This window comes from Pleurodeles waltl, chromosome 4_2 (genome assembly GCF_031143425.1).
Source record: "Pleurodeles waltl isolate 20211129_DDA chromosome 4_2, aPleWal1.hap1.20221129, whole genome shotgun sequence".
Classification (NCBI taxonomy): domain Eukaryota; kingdom Metazoa; phylum Chordata; class Amphibia; order Caudata; family Salamandridae; genus Pleurodeles; species Pleurodeles waltl.
Window position 1 is genome coordinate 699,553,524 of NC_090443.1, and position 11,709 is coordinate 699,565,232.

Genomic DNA, 11,709 nt, shown 5'->3' on the forward strand with positions numbered 1-11,709 from the left:
TGGACGTTATTTCATGCAGGCTGCACTGGCAGGCCTGTGTAAGAATTGTCAGAGCTCCCTATGGGTGGCAAGAAATACTGCAGCCCATAGGGATCTCCTGGAACCCCAATACCCTGGGTACCTCAGTACCATACACTAGGGAATTATATGGGTGTACCAGTATGCCAATGTGAATTGGTAAATTTAGTCACTAGCCTGTTAGTGACAAATCTGGAAAGCAGAGAGAGCATAACCACTGAGGTTCTGGTTAGCAGAGCCTCAGTGAGACAGGTAGGCATCACACAGGGAACACATACATATAGGCCACAAACTTATGAGCACTGGGGTCCTGGCTAGCAGGATCCCAGTGACACATAACAACCACACTTACAACATAGGGTTTTCACTATGAGCACTGGGCCCTGGCTAGCAGGATCCCAGTGAGACAGTGAAAACACCCTGACATATACTCACAAACAGGCCAAAAGTGGGGTAACAAGGCTAGAAAGAGGCTACTTAGGAGCCTGTGTCTACCCTTTTGTTGGATAAGCTTGCTGGTTGTCTTAACATGCATTGTTGAGAGGTTAGTATGCAGGCTGTCAGGAACTATATGTTGTGATCATTGATATATTTTACTGTTAGTGCAAAGCTGGCAACTCCATGTCTGTTTTCATGGCTTCTGATGGCAGAGTCGCTGCTTGCTCTATCGGAGTTTCACTTGGGTAGGAACATTGCCACATCTAGATTTCTTTCATGCCCGTTTTCTGACTTACGGCTGCCATATCAAGACCTAAGATCCAAGTCCTTTTGAGAGGAAAATGTTGGTAATCAGAACAGAAAAGTTATAGTTCAAGCTGCTGATATTTCTACAGTGTGGTCAGGACAGGAAGTGAGAACTAAAAGAACTGAGTTCCATCTCCTGTTATGCAGTATAACTACTTACTCTTGGTGCTCTTTTTCAGTTACAAAATACATTTCACTTTGTAATTTACAATTGTAGCTAATAGTCTATATTGCTAATTCCTTCACTTCTGCTCCTGATAAGCTGGTAATCAAATTTGACACTGTTTTTATCAACCTACCGTTTCTCTTGGCGTCTTTAAAAAGCTTGCACCTATCCCACATTCTTGGATTCACTTAATCTTTTGTTACAATCTGTCCACTAAGAAAGTCTATACTGAGCCCCTCCTGTAGGTGACCAGGGCAAATTTCACTTGCTGATAAGGCCAGTGATGTAGGGTCAGGGAGCCCATTTTACAGTAGGTTTACCAGGTGAGGGGCTGATGGCCTGTTTCAGTACATTTATGCCTGGGGAAGGTTGAAATCCAACCTCTTGCCTTCTAACTTACTTTTATATGACACCACTGGAGATGCATTAATATGTTTGCATTGGTAGTCTGCTGGGTAGGGTTGTCTGAAATTTCCCAAACCTTTGTTTACTAAGGGCCCGATTCACAAAGTTAAAGTTAGACTTTTGGTCTAAGTTTAGACCAAAAGTCTAACTCTACAACTTTTCAGTATTCAGAAAGGTAAGATACAAGTTGTATCTTTACATCCTGCCTCATGGAGGAATCTCCAAATTCGGGGTGGATTCCATGTAAGTTCAAAGACAACAGACTGGATTCCAACCTTCCCACGGCAGAAATATACTCGGGATCTATACCGAAATTGGAGATTCTACCCGAGGGCCGACATAAAGATATGAATCGTATTCTACCTTTCCAAATCTTGAAAAGTCATAAAGTTAGACTTTTGGTGTAAACGTAGACCAAAAGTCTAACTTTATCTTTGTGAATCGGCCTCTAAATGTTTTGGAGAATTGCCCAAAACATTCCTAAAATGATGTTTCTGTTTGAAATGTGTTTTGCTTGTATCTCTCATCATTTTTAATACAAGGGCATACCTCATATTCAAAAGTTTAGTAAGTTGTAGGCAATTTGTTTCAGTAAAAACGTCCCTTGACGAGCCATATTTGCATGTACCTGTTGTCCATGGCCAAGAGGACGAATGCTTAATAACAAAATGCAATTTTTTGAAGAATTTCGCACATTTTTTGTTAGAAGTATTACTAACATTTCATGAATTTCATTAGCATATGTAAAATTTCACTCATGCCCATTTTAGTACGATTGATCCATGGATATAATATAAAAACCATCTTATAAAGTCAGCAGTGTTTCCCCTCTATCAATCCTGCTTGAATTAAGCAAACCACTATAATCATTATTTATAGTACCCAAAAGCCAAGAATACAGAGATTCGAAGGAGCCAAAAAGCCTAAACATTAGTTAATTATACTGATATGCTTCCCCTAGGCCCACCCTCCTACCTTAAAAAATGAGAGCACTATGGACCGATTATGAGTTGGGTGGTTGAACTGCCACAACTCCAATATGGCAGTCGTGAGGCCACTGTCAAACCAGCGGCCTCGCCATCATTGTATTATAATGTTCCCACTAGGCTGACCGGTGGAAACAGCCGTATTACGATGTTTCTGCCGGTCAGCCACGTTGAAACATTGCAATGGCACTGGCCTCGGCTCCCCTAGGGAGCCAAGACCACTACCATTGCACACATCATCATGGGCAGTGCAAGAGCCCCCCGTAGGCCCCAGCACTGCCTTTCTGCCATCCTTTTCATGAAGGGGACCATGCCATGAAAAGGCTAGTGGAAAGCGAAGTTGTGATCAGTACGGTGGTGCCTAGCTCAGCACCGGCATTGCTGACCATGACTTTGACTATTGCCAACCCGTCGGGATTTCTGATCCCGGCAGAGGTGGCAGTCTTCTGGTGGTCCACCTGCCAGGATCGTAATGGCAGTCAGACCCCCAGGATTGCAGCGGTCGAACTGCCACCACGAGTTTGGTGGTCCATGTCCTGCCAAACTCATAATTAGGTCCTATATCTTCTCCCACATTCTTTAGAGAAATGGTCCCTCTGAAATACAAAGTAAAGTAAATTTGTGTCACAGGGGAAACAGACCATTGACACAGTAGCTATGTCAGATGGCAGTGAAATCTTCCTTCTACCAAGTGAAACCCCAAGAAGCAACTTGGACTTTTATGTCCTCTGAAAATACCACATTGTAGTCAGTGCATCAGCCAACTTGTCATTGGCTGGAACAATGTCCTAAACCTCTTGCTTTCTAGAGCTAACATGAAAACTCATGTAGTCTAAATCATTGATGGCCCATTGGATAGTTGATGTCACAGAGTATTTAGCCAACTTTCATAATTCAAATGCGCAGTCTTGCCTTCACCTATGCCACCAGAGCTGTATTGACACTAATGCAATCATCACAAGCACTGACAGGTCTGCTGCATGTTTTAGCCCACCCCACTATGGGCTCCTTACTCCATTAACCTCACAATTTAATGATTTTGGATTTCTTCTGTCTCTCTTTTTGGTCAGGAGGGCTCTTGTTAATGCAATGATTTATGTTTTAGTGTTCATGTCTGACATTATCGCCGGTCCTACATGTAGACATGGGATTATGGGTGCCCTAAACAAAACGTTTGAGTTCAGGACATGCATGTTAAAGGAGGGCTTTCATCCTTCTTCTTCACTACCATATACCGTCCATCTAATTACATAGGGTGCTTCTTGCCGATACAAGAAATAACCATCCACAGGGGAGAGAAACAATAAAAAAAACTGCAACTTTGTAGTCTTTGAGAGCTGTACAAAAAAGGTGTTGTGCTCTTCCCCTAGGAACATATGTAAATAGCATCATAAGAATAGTGGCTCCGTAGGAGACAGACTCAAATTTAAATATATTGAAGATTGCTCTAGTGAGCATCTGCCCAAAACACTTGGGGCATGAGTCATCTATAGTCAGGTTACATTAATGCTTTCACTTGAAAAGATAACCGTGAAACGGCAAAGGCAATGGGGCCAATTAACAAAGGTATTTTCGGACATAAATGCATGTTTATGACTGAAAATGCCTGCATTTACGTTTTCCAGGAATGTATGACATGATCTCAGGCAGGCATTTATGGATGTACTACGGAAGACCTCTCCGACATAAGTGCGCTGAAATCTACAGTAGTAAATGCCTTTCAGTGGGTGAGAAGTGGACATTAGACATGGTTAGCCTTGTAAATTTATGCCCACACAGAAACATGCATGTTTGTTGGCAGACTGAAGCTCCAACCAGACCCCTTCCTACGGTGAATATGCTTTGAACTTAGTTACCAAAGGCCTGGAATAACTCTCCTAGTATGGAAAGGGAAGGAATAAGCCTGAGATTTGGTGTGGATGTAGGGGAAGGTCTTTCTACACGAGAGATGAATGTTTTCACTATGGAGAAAAAAAAAGTGCTTTTGCACAGATGGCTTTATTTCCCCTGTCCTTAAATGTATGCTATGCAGATTTCCACATAGGGTTGTGCCTGCGAAATATGTAACATGCTATTCCCAATAATGTTCCTGGGCTTTTAGGCTTTGCACAGCTTTCCAGGGTATTACTTGGGAATGTGTCTGTACTGCAAAAATTATAAAAGTGTGTTCAATCAGGAGTGTATGTCTCTGCACATGTATTTACTTTTTTTTCATATACTAGACCCTAGTTAATTTAATTTCTCTGCTTTAAAATAACATTTTACATAAAGCAAGTCGGAGTTATACACAATGCCAACATAGAGGGAGAGCTTATAAAACATGATCTGTAACTTTTTCTGAATCCTGTGTAATATTATCAATCCACCACAAGGGACGAGTGCTGACCCACGCTCCGCAACAACATTCAAGCAAATGGCCCACCGTTCCAAGGGACACGGTCAAAGAGGATGATATTGGGGAGGGGACAAAATCAGAGCCAGTATACACCCGTACTGCCAGGAAAAACCATTGTGCCCACAAGGGGATTGTAAATAATAATAATATCACATCTGACATTCCAACCACCATGAATATGGCTACCATGTTCAATTTGTAATTACCCAGACTCTCATTGGCAGAAATATTAGTCCTGAGCAAAGGATTGCCCTTCATACCCGATCAAAGTCCTTCTTCTTGACTACAGAGCAACGACAAAATTTGTAAGTAAAATCTAAAAAAAAGAATCTTTAAAAAAAAAAACAGAACCAAGCATTTCTTTTTAACGCCACAGGATTATGGCCAACTACTTCTTTCAACCCCCTCCCTACATTATACCCGAATAGATCATTGTCTTTCAAAATATCACTTTGAAAGAAGTCAAAACACTGACTGGAAAGAGAAGCTACACCACTTTAATGCAACACAGAGCACTGCTATCAGTAACAACTAACTGTACAAGCTCTGCACATGAAATTAGGAGGCAACTCCACAGATGAAAAACATCTTTAGGCCCCATAATAGCAATGAGGAAAATTATTAGGGCTTGCTAAGCAACAATAAACACCCATTCCTGAATTACCATACCAATGCACTCTAGTAATTTATATTTGACAAAAATAAAAATACAAATTACAGAATCATCCTAAACGTCCCATAATGTCTGGACGTTGATCCTTTCTGAACCTTAAGCTATACAAAATAGTTTTTTTAAATTCATCCCTTTGTGATATTCTGTACTGCATTCATAAGGAAGGTTATCAATAATAAAGAGGATTTTTCATTTGAGAACCAAGAACAGATACTACCCACTTTGGAAATGGTCATATATACTAAACTCTTAAGGTGAAACCTTGATGCCCCTAAGAGAGTTACTCAAACAACCACAATCAACTCTTGTCATGACGAACTTCATCAAAACACTGGCAGAAAGCACTCTGGCAAAACATGTGCCTGGTCCCTGACAGACTTCTTTAACCAGAAAAAAAAAGTGTGTGCTATGGGCATAAGGGTTCTGGTGGATCTGGCTGATGTTTTCATGGACCACTTTGAGTGACAATTTGTCTATGCTATCACTAATCCTTTCAAGCAGCACCTTACACCCTGACAAGGTACTTAGAGGATGATGAGTTCCTTGTCTGAAAAGATGACAGTATACAGCTTCAGTACTATACTGAATGGCTAATCACACTCTGCCCAGATATTTAATTCACCCTGACATGTGACACCCACATGATTCAAATCCTTGACCATTATTATAGGAGACAAATTCAAAATATGCACAACACTTTTTAGGATGATGATGGTCCATATCTCCCTGTTGACATATACAAGCTAATTTTTGCATCATTAATGCAACAACCTCCAATTTAGACAATATCTTAGTTTACTCAGAAATGACCACTTAGAGCCAGCAGCTGAAAAATACAACAATATTTTATTATTGTTTTATTTTTCAGCTTCTGGCTGAGCCACGCTGTGCATGGAGGGGCGGGGTCGGGCCATGGGAGGGGGAAGGATGAGTGGAGTAGTGGTGTGCTCTTAACTGTGCAAGTCAATTTGGCTGGCTATTCTAGACTGGCCAAACAGACATGCACAGTTAGGTTTCTCAAACCCAGCTGTATGGCACAGGCAGGTTGGAGAAACAGCACAGACTCCCTGTGCCTGAGCGAGCAGTAAAGAAACCCACTCAGGACAATCCCTGCACTGCTCTCATACTTGGTAATAGCATGAAAGCAGCACAGGGTTTGCACAGGGAGTCTCTAATGCCGTCCCATGGACTGCTGGGACCAGTAAGCAGAGGAGAGCAAGGTGGCCGGCAGCACCAGGTGTTTTATTTTTTTAATTATTAACCCTCCCTCCTGCATGAACCCCTGCATGCCCCCCAACACCCTCCAGCCGCCCACCACTTTTAATTTGCATCAGCTGCCACTGATACGGTCAAACTCTAAAGATTGCTTTAATTAATCAGACCTTCTCACTAAATGACTGCTTGTCATTAGGTACCCAAAGACTACTTAAGCAGAAACTATAATGGGATTGGTCTTGCCCGTATGGTGAACTTCTGACCCCCAAACAGAAAATGCTACTGGGGAAGATTGAGTTCAATTGCAACCTTCCACACACAGAGCAACCAGACTAAAAAATATTCAACGCTCATAGACATAAACCTGGATAGCTTCATCAGAAGACCATTGTGACAGGAATGAACACAACAAGGTTGTGGGAGCAGTTAGAAAATGGACAACACTCATTTCTTTACTACACATTGTGTGTACCACTCATCACTGGGCATCCCAAATGCAGCAGTTGCAGTGTCTGTAAGAGCCTGAATTGCAAGTTATAAATCAACTATTACAATATCCAAGAAGGGGTGATGTGACAACAAGCTTTGCAATTTAATAATGTAAATGGCTAGATAGCCTCAAATCTATAACATTGTGCCCGAAGAAATACTAGTAAAGTATCTACTAAGCTGCAATGAGAATGTAATTCCCTAGTGCTGCTTTGCTCCCCTGTAATGTTCTACTATCCCATATTTGTACCATTTTTGCACAATCAATATGAGCTCACTGTCTATTTTTGTTTACATGATTTACATCAAACTGAATATTTATTGTTTTACTACCAGAGTGACTCCAAAGACTAGTATGCTGGCCTCCTGTTCAGAGTCACATGAGATAGCTGGCTCCCACCATCTTGAACCCACACCCAGACACCGCCTGAGTGAGTCCTCCTCTGGTCCTGCACCCTTGGTGATAATGCTAAAGGTGCCCTGATAGCTGAAATCCAAAACTTGGGATCTAGAAAATTGTTGGCTAAAAACTGATCTGAAAAGTGAAGGAATACTGGGACCAACATGCACATCCATCCACCTGAGGTGCAGCAGTGGTAAGTTTGGCTTTGTGTTAGCCCCTGCTATGTTCTTCTCTGCAGCAATAAATCCTGTTCAACTGTCCTTCAACAAAGAGGTGTGCGGCCTCCTGGAACTCTTGTCGGCTACATCCTCCTGCCTCATCTGGCTGGAGATTTTCAAATTCAGTAAAAGTGACTAAGTCCAAACATAGAAAGCTTCACTGGGACTTCATCCAGTGCCTCCCTGGTGATGGTGATCCTTTCACAGACACAGTCTGCAGCCTTTCCTCGCTGAAATTTACCTTCTCAGAACTTTTTCACCAGAATTTCTCTAAAGTCCAAAAATCACCCCCAAGCAGGCTCAATCCAATTCTTACATCCACTCCCCACTCCATTACGGTTGCCCATATTTTTTTACTTTGACCCAGCCTTGCACAACTAGATATACTTGAATTCACTCTATTTTTCTAAATTGGTGTGGGATTTATCTTGTGTTGTGTTAACACTTTATTACTGTTTGTGTGCTGCATAAATACCTTACACAGTGCCTCTAATTTAAGCCTGGCTGGTTTTTGTGCCAAGCTACGCAGGTTAAGCACAGGCTAATTTAGTGACGTTTTGTGGTTCACCCTGCCAGGGGTTGTGGTGGTTGCTTGACTAGGGCTAATGCCCCAGTCAACCAAGAATCCAATTTCTCACAATACCCTTATACTGCATTAAAAGTGTGCATCTGACACTGATTTTCTGTGGCTGTTAGTTTGTGCTAAAATTAACTGTACAATTCTCAGCATTGTGTTGAAACACAAGAACATTGGTGTCAATTCACAAAAGTATTGATAAGTACAGGAAGTAGCATTACAGAACTGTTCTTTTATGTATTCATATATGACTTTATGAATCAGACCCAAAAAGTGCATGAATGTTGAATCTAAATTACGTCAAAGTAATACTTTATTGATTAAATTATTTTTCTGCATTAATTATAATCTATGTCAGCTTCCACTTTCAAAACCATTCATTGGATATTATTAAGTGTACATACAGAGTTGATTATGTTTTTCAAATTACCACATGTGGTTGCTTGTGCAATATTGATCTTCTTATGGCAATAGAAACGTCTACAAAATTATGTTTAGACTTTGAAGAGCTTCATAGTTTAGCTTCCTAACACAGAATAAGCTATCTTCTTTGTTGTGGTAAATGAAAGCTTAGATTAAGTTTGGGTTAATTGACTGCAGCAAGGTTTCCCTGTGACACGCAAATTAAAACTTTAGCTGTGGATAAACGCAACACAAAAGTCAAACATGAACAAACTTAACACCATTTTTTATCATACTGAACCCCACCTCAGACTTGGGCATCAGTGCAAAGCTCTCAAATAAATGATGCACAATTGCCAGCCAGCTCATTGCGATGACTCCATGACTAAACATTGCTACGAAATATTTGCAAGAAGATACAATTGTAGACCATAAGACACCAGGTCTACCAATTGTCTGCAATCAATGTTATATTCAATGCAGTTGCTTTTCAAAGTGATCAAAACAATTTTGAACTTCTCCAAGTATGATCGTGTAGCATGTTCAGAAGCTTCCTGGGTGTTTAAAAAAGCATTCTTACAACATTCTGTCCCACAGAAGAGTTGATTTACTTTTGTCACTGCCGAGTCCATGTGGAAATGAAAATATCACCTATGAGCACTCAGTTCTATCAGATTTGACTTTCCAACCCTCCCAAAGTAAATTGTTTTCTCCTTCCTTCAAGTTATGACTGACCCCCAACGATCAGGTAAGACATTTCCAGGATCTCAAGACTATCTGCTACAGTACACTGAATTTGTGGGTGGCTAGACATGGGTGTCTGCCATTGACCTCTACTTTTTTCAAGATTATCCTTGGGTGCACAGGCACTGTTTGTAGCCCTCCAATTGCTTTCATGTCCCAAAGTCTAACCTCTAAAAGGTGTCAGTAGGAGACGTTCTGGGGTGTAGATGAATAATGGGGCCTTGAGTACTTGGCAGTCAGTTTATTTACTCTGTTTTCACTTCCTGTGAAGCAACTTCTTTTGCCCCGGGGGAGGGGGTGGGGGACGTAAAAGTCATGCAACGTCATGCTCTCTCATCTCATCTAACATCATATTTGGCGGCTAGATTTTTTTTTCTTTCTTATTAAGGACTTAATCCCAGTTTCAGATTTTAATTTACAATGAAGTACAGCCAAAACAATTTGGAGAAGCAGATGCCACTTTACTACTTGAGTGGTGCCATCGTGTTAATAGTGGCTACCACCAAAAGTTGCACAGTAGTTAATTGGACTGCAGTTGTGCTTCTCATATAATCACTCATGTAAATGCCTTAAATATGGTGCACTATATACCGTTTATTACAAGTCTAATTTACACATGAATTAAATAATGTTTTGAATGAATATGCACACACATTTACATATTTATATACATTAAAATTGAGAATGATGGTGTGAAAAATAAACACACACAAAGATATACACACATCTGCTGCAGAATTAACAGTTTGCTTCATAAACCTTTCAGTGATTAAACATGTTTGTCCGCAATATTAAAAATTACTTTCCAATTAACATTGCATTTTAGCAGTTGGACATTTTCCCAGAAGTCAATTCTTCCGCTTTTTATCTGCAGCACATATTGTAGTACTAATACACATGCGGGAGAAAAAAAATGTTGGATGCTGAAAACATGTAATTCATGGTGATGGTGTAAAAGAGCAGTTACTAATTTTTTTATGCATTTTCTGTAAATTGCTCACTCAAACCCTAAAATCTGCTATACCATGGAAACATGCTTTTTTTCTAATATTTCTGTTACACTTATTACGAGTGCTGCAAATGCATTTGAGCTAGGGCCCAAGGGTTAGAGGGGACCACCTCATCCCAATTATTGTAGTAATGTAATATATAACTGGGGAGAGGGCTCTATCTTCCTTATTGAGCCTGTGGCACTCTTTCCAAATTTCATGTTACTACATCACATGCTCTTTGTTCCCCGTTGACCTCTAGCCCCTATGTCTGTGCCGCCATTACAGTGCTTCAGTGCGTTCATGTTTATTGTTGCTCTTAACAAAACTTTGGGATCTTTGGGGCAGCTTGGGCAACACCCAAATTAAAATTCGGTTTCTACTTGCTTTTATTCCAATTTCTCTACAACTTGTATTAGCTAGAGAAATTTAATAATATGGTCACAGCACAAATGCTGGCCATAAACAGACGTTATGAATCCAAACAGGCCCTGTTGCCAGGAAAAGAGATAAAGCTTTTAGTATTTGCTGCGGCTGACGTTCAGATGGCGCATTAGTGGTAATTTCTCTTTTGTCCGTCCTCTACTGGACTTTCCGTTTGACCCAGTCACGTGAACTCTCAGCTGTCGAGTCGCGTCTTTCAGCGCCTATCCCCTCTGTTGCAGCTGAACCCGCCTTAGTGGGTGTCCCAGATGAAACCGGTGCGTTTGTCCCCTGAGCTGCGCATTCTTTCTATGCTCTCATGCGGAGCCCCATCTGTAGGAAATGAAATAATCCGTGCTCACAGAGTCATGGAAGTGTCCATCTGGCACCCAGGAGCAACAGGCGTCAGAGCTAGCATCTTCCTTGGCAATTCATAAAACCGATGTGCAGCAAACAGCCAGGAATAATACTTCTCCTCAATTGAATATCGCTAGACGAAAGTAGAAAAATCCATAACAAACTGCCAGAATTCCTCATGTGGGTCTAGAGGATTTGAAGTTGCTTTAATATTTCCTGAAATAAACGTTTGAGTTAAATAGAGGGCAGGCCAATAAGGTGTACTTAAAGAAAGTGAACTTAGCGCTCAGTAATTAGTGTTTGATTTGATATTAGTATGCTTTCTGTAAATGTAAGCTCTATGAGGTAGGCCTTTAAATTCTGCAGATATACAGTCTCACAAAACTACAGTAACAAATTATAACGCGTTTGTACCCCCAGCTCTAACATTGTATCCAATTAACCCCTCCCAGACGTGCGAGAGATCGCCAAACCGCTCACGGCTGTTTCTCATTCATGCCTCTGT